Here is a 6,459-nt window from a genome sequence, read left to right on the forward strand (position 1 = left end):
GGGAGACCAGAAGAAGCACCTGGCTCCTGGCTTCGGATCAGTGTGGTGCACCGGCCGCAGCAGCCATTGGAGGGTGAACCAATGGTAAAGGAAGACCTTTCTCTCTGTCTCTCTCTCACTGTCCACTCTGCCTGTCAAAAATAATAATAATAATAAAAAACTTGGAATATATCTCGCCATTTTCTCCTAGCCTGTAGGGTTTCTGATGAGAAGTCTGCTGTGAGTCTAATTAGAGATGCTCTAAATTAATCTGTCATTTCTCTCATGCACATTTTACAATCTTTTCTTTATGTTTTACTGTGAAGAATTTGATTACAATGTGTTGTGGTGAAGATATTTTCTGGTCATGTCTATTAGGAGTTTTATGTGCTTCCTGAACTTGAACATTCCTTTCTCCAAATTAGGGAAATTTGCTGCGCTTATCTCACTAAAAAGGCCTTCTAATCCATTCTCTCTTTCCACACCTTCAGGAACTCCTAAGACCTATAAGTAGGGTCATTTGATAATATCCCATAAGTCTCTAGCACTGTTTTTTTAGTTTTCCTTTTTTGGTATTATAAAATTTCCAGATTTGCCTTCTAACTTGGATATTTTTTCTTCTGCTTCACTGAGTCTGTTTTTTTTTTTAACTTTTATTTAATGAATATAAATTTCCAATGTACAGCTTATGGATTACAATGCCCCCCCATAACTTCCCTCCCACCCACAACCCTCACCTTTCCCACTCCCTCTCCCCTTCCATTCACATCAAGATTCATTTTCAATTCTCTTTATATACAGAAGGTAAGTTTAGTATATATTAAGTAAAGATTTCAACAGTTTGCACCCACATAGAAACACAAAGTGAAAAATACTGTTTGAGTACTAGTTATAGCACATTAAGGACAGAAATCCTACATGAGGAATAAGTGCACTTCTGCTTCACTGAGTCTGTTTTTAAGGCTTTTCATCACATTTTTTATTTATTCTATTGAATTCTTCATTTCTAATATTTCATTTTGATTTCTCTTTAAGATCTCAATTTCATGGGAGAAATTTTCTTTCATGTCATGTATGGATTGCATTTGTTCTTGGATTTGCTACTGATTACTTCTAAGAAACCCTACAATCAAATTTTGAATCCCATTTCTATACTTCTTCGATATTTTTACTTTCACATTCTAGTATTGAAGTGTTATATTCTTTTGGCGTATCACGTTGTCTTCCTTATACTTGTTTCTTGAATTGATTCATTTATTATTAGGCATTTGTGGAGATACTTGTTGGGGTTGTTTTGTTTGGCTTATTTTTTTTCCCTGTGATGGCTTTTATCTTTGGACTACGCCTCTATGGCTTAGTGGAGTGTCCACTTTTTCAGTGAATACCCAGAGGCATGTGCTGGGTGTGGCCAGGGAGCTCTGTTCAATGCTCCAGGGTACAGGTACTGTCCAAGGTGACATCCAAGTTGGGCTTTGTAAATCTCTTCTCTTTTTTTTTTTTTTTTTTTTTTTAATCAGAGTGGAAGTTTGTTCTGCTTGGCTGGCATATTTTCACACTCCTCTCCTCTCCTCAAAAGAGACCTATGCCTGGGTGATAGCCCCAGTGGGTACAATTTACATCTGTGCTGCCACAAGAACCACACAAAGGATCCGTGCAGTCCTTGGTGTGAGCACGGATCCCACAGAATGATCTTCACCAGGGAATCAGTGAGCCCAGAATGTGTGGAGCCTCCCACAGTGACTGTCCAAAGTTCCAGCTGCACCTTGCACCCTCTCATACAGCCACAGTGTTTTCACAGTCCCAGCAGTCAAAGCTCCCACAGTCACAAGCATCCAGACCCCTGTCAATTCTCCCAACCAGACTTGTGTGTATCCTCTCAGCTGGTTGCTGGTTGTGCAGAAATGAACTAACATAGCTGTTAAGTATGGCCAAAATGGTATCTGCCCTCTCTTGGCTAGTTAAAAGATGTGGGTAGTGGGTGGTCAGAGAGACAGAAACATGCCTCCTCCCTTTTTGTCCTCTAGGTTGGCTGGTATTCTGTCCCCCACAAGTTTCCAAGCTAGACTCACACCAGGTTCTTCCCACAGCTTTACTGCCAATGGCTTGGGATCACCTCACTCTTCAAAGCTGGTGCTGAGGCCCTCGGCTGCAGGGGTCCTGAATTGTGCATATCCACACCCTCCATGTAGGTCCACAGTGTCCCTATAATTTGAGTGGAGTTTCCTCTACCATTTTCTCCCTAACTCTTCTCTGAAATTGCATTTTCTCCACTTTTTTTTTTAACTATCTTACCCTAGACTAGAGCAATGTGCTCCCTCCCTATTCTGCCATATTGAAAACCCCAACATAGAACATTAAGCCACCACCTGTGATGCCAGCATCCCATATATGGCCAATTCCAGTCCCAGCTGCTCCACTTCTGATCCAGCTCCCTACTAATGGCCTTGGAAAAGTAGTGGAAGATGGACCAAGTGTTTGGTCCCTGCCATCCATGTAGGAGATCCAGATGAAGCTTCTGGCTTCAGCCTGGCTCAGCCCTTGACACTGTGGCCATCTGGGGAGTGAATCAGTGGATGGAAGTGTGGGGAGCAACTGGGAGCAACTCAGACTAGACTAAGTTACTGGAATTAAGACTTATTCTATGCATCTGCTCTCCCACAATATGGTGCTGGGAGAGGAGGAAAGAGCTTCTACCCAGCTGCCTCTCACCAACTTGACAAGCTGCAGGACCTGCTCCTGATTGGAGGAGAGCAGCGTACTCGGCGTGTGGGTAGCAGAGTTGGGATTGGTGGAAGAGGACTATAAAGGAGGAGAGAGACAACATGCACCAGGAACATCTGAGGGAACACCTGTGCAGCCCCCGAGAGAGCCGGCCGGCGGTGTGCCGCTCCCCCGCGGAAGTGGAGAAAGTGGCTAGGGGGAACCGCCCTTCCACGGAGGTGGAAGGGTCGGTAGCCAACCCGGGAAGAACCAGCAGCAAACCCGGGGAGGGCCGAGCAGACAAAAGAACAGCGCAGGGTCCTGTGTCGTTCCTCCGCGAAGACGGGGAGCGACATAATGGTGCCGTGACTCGGATATGAAGCCTAGGGTTTAGTGTCGTTCCTCCACGAAGAGGGGGAGCGACATGGAAGTTATCTTTCTTTCTCTCTCTCTCTCCCTCTCTCTCTCTCTTCCTTCCTTCCCATACTCCCCCTCTCCCTTTTTCTCTATAACTCTGACTTTCAAATAAATAAATAAATATTTTAAAAAATGGCTTTGGAAAGAGGCAGAGCTGAAACCACATAGGGTCTTACAGGCAAGAGTGAAAAATTTAGGCTTTTATTCATATGATAGAGGTTCATAAAGCAGAGCAGCCAAGGTCATTATTTAACTTTGCTAGTCATCATGACTGGAAAATGGACTATGAGAGAGAAGCAGAGAGACAAGTTGAGACTATAGGTGTTAGGAAAAAGAAACTGGTAGGTTGTCCTGGCATAATAGCAGCAGGGATGAAGAGAAATCAAGTGGCTCTGATAATAAGTTTGGAAAAAGAGTCACCGGGACTTGGTAACAGATTGGAATTGAATTGGATGAGAGAAGGAATGATCAAGGAGGACCACCAGTAGTATTGAGCTAAGCAGCTGGGTGGCTGTGGATGCCGTTTCCTATGGTGATAAATCAGAGAGGACAAGTTTTTGATTGTTTGCTTTAGTGAAGTCCTGGAATGTCCTATCTGAGATGCCTTAAAGTCACTCAGGTCCTCAAATAGGCATATAGGCCATTGAGAGTTCAGGGAGGGGAGAGCAGAAGTCTGAGTTTCAAGTTTGGGTGCTACTTGGATATTGATGGATTTAACACCAGCCTGCTGAGAGTGCCTAGGGAGAAAGTATGCCTGGGGCAGAAGCAGGAGCCCCAGCACAGAGACCTGGGGCACAATACCTCTTACATAGTAAATGGGGATAGAAGGAGGGAGTCAGGAGAGAAACCCAGACAGGTACCCTCACAGAAACCAGCTGCAGTAGATCTACACTTTATGGAATCTGATGGTTATACCATTTGGGACAAGTCTGTTTTAACTAAAATGTTCAGAGTTTTGAAAGCAAAGTTAGGTGCAGTGAAAATGTATTCAAAATGAGAAAAAAAATCACATAATAGTTTTCTTCCTTCATATTTTGCCTTTGTATAGATTTATTCATAAGACCCTAGCTTGTTATATAATTGTTTATGGTACAAATTGAGAAAAAATTCAATATTAGCTCTCACATTGTTGGTGGAAATTTGATTATTTTATTAGTGACAATTTACAAAATCCCTTTCAGCTTCACACATCATAATTTTTTTAATTTTACTTCTTTATTTAAAAGGCAGAGGCACATAGACAGAGTCCTATCTGCTGCTGGTTCAGTCCCGAAATAGCTGCAGTGGCCGCGGCTGTGCCAGGGCCAAAGTCAGGAGTTGGGAACCCAGTCCAGGCCTCCCACAAAGGAGGCAAGGATTCAATTACTTGGGCCTCCACCTGCTGCTTCCTGGGATATGCACTGGCAGGAAGTTAGAAGTGGGAGCCATAGCCAGGTATCAAACCCAGGCACGTCAATATGAGACACGAAAGTCCTAACCAATATCTTAATAGCTAGATCAAATGCCCACGCCGAGTATAATTTTTAATACCATGTACATTTTTAGGAATGATATCAAATTTGATAAACCTCCATCAGGTGTGTTTTGCAAGCCATACAATATTTTGATATTTTAAAGTTTCTTCTGCAGTACTGTCTTAAATGCTTTATGAGCTGACAACACTCATTAACCGGTTGTCATCAATGTCCTTGTTGTAGTATCAGATTGGATTTTGTTAGTTTCATCAACGTCAGTTTTTCACATAAATTAGCAAGAAATTTACATCTTTTCCAATGTGTTTATCTGACTTGCTTCTCTTTATTGGTGACATTTTCAAGCAAACCAAATATTTATTCATTACCTCTATTCAAATACATCTGTTTCTCTTAATGTGCCTGTTTTTGTTACAATTTGTCTCTCAATAGCAGAATAATTTCTCTCTCATTTTGTTTTAGATTCCACTATCTTGTCTTCTGAATTTCTTTCTATTTTTTATATAACTAAATTTGAAGTGATATAAGAAAGTATAATTTATGTAAGAACAAATCAGAAATCTGCAATTTATTCATTCTATTGAAATATTCTAAAACATTCTTCCCAATAGCAATTAAAATAGTATAACTAACTTTACCAACTTCTAAAAAATAGAATCTAAAAAAGTTTTAAATTTGTTTACTTGAGAGGCAGAGGGACTACCCACTGGTTCAGTCCCCATAAGTCTACAATGGCCCCGCTTGGGACAGAAGACAGGAGCTGGGAACTCAATCAAAGTCTCCCACATGGGTGTCAGGAACCCAATCAGCCACCACCACCGCCTCCCAGAGTCTGGGGCCAGAGCTGGGAACTAAACCCGGGTACTCTGATGTGGGATGTGCGTGTGTTAACTGGCCTCCTAACCACCAAGTGAAATGTCTGCCCCAACATGATGTTACTTCAATGAAATGTTGCTAGGATAGGAAGCAGGGAAGTGGCTGGAAGCTACAAAGGACAGGTAGGGTGAAGAGAAGGGAGTTTAAGGATGTGCTGACTAGGGTGTGTTTACATTCTAACCTAGTAGAGAAAAACACAGTAATGAGGCTGGAGAGAAGGGGTCAATTATAGGAGCCAAGTGCCCAACGGGAGAGAAAAGACTACGGGAACCCCTGAGGAAGAGCTGACTGTTGACCTCAACAGGGAGAGCAATATTGTCATAATCTCTGAATCGGAGTGGAGAGGCCTGAGAATACGTACTAGGTGGTGGAGTCTCGTTATTCTGTTTGCCTTTCTCTTTTATTTTTTAAAATAGAATTTTAAAAATATTTATTTATTTATTTATTTGAGAGGCATAGTTGCAGACAGATAGAGGGAGAGACAGAAAGATAACTTCCATCCACTGGTTCACTCCCCAAATGACCGCAATGGCCGGAGCTCAGCTGATCTGAAGCTAGGAGCCAGGAGCTCCTTCCAGGTTTCCCACATGGGTGCAGTGGCCCAAGCACTTGGGCCATCTTCTACTGCTTTCCCAGGCCACAGCAGGGAGCTAGATTGGAAGTGGAGAAGCCAAAACTCAAACTGGCACCCATATGGGATGCCGGCGCCACAGGTGGATGCTTAACCTATTACACCTTGGCTCCAGCCCGTGTTTTTCTTTTTTACATTTTTCTTTTTTACATTTTACATTTATATTTTATTTGAAAGGCAGAGAGAGAGAGAAACCAAGATCTTTGATCCACAGATTCACTGTCCAAATGCCCACATCGGCTAGGGCTGGGCCAAGCCAAAATAGGAGCCAGTTTCCTACATGAGTGGCAAAGACCTAAGTACTTGAGCCATCAGCTGCAGCCTCTCAGCATGTTCATTAGGAAGAAAGTGGACAGAAGTAGAGAAGCCAGGCCTCAAACCTAT

This window comes from Oryctolagus cuniculus, chromosome 15 (assembly GCF_964237555.1).
Source record: "Oryctolagus cuniculus chromosome 15, mOryCun1.1, whole genome shotgun sequence".
NCBI lineage: Eukaryota > Metazoa > Chordata > Mammalia > Lagomorpha > Leporidae > Oryctolagus > Oryctolagus cuniculus.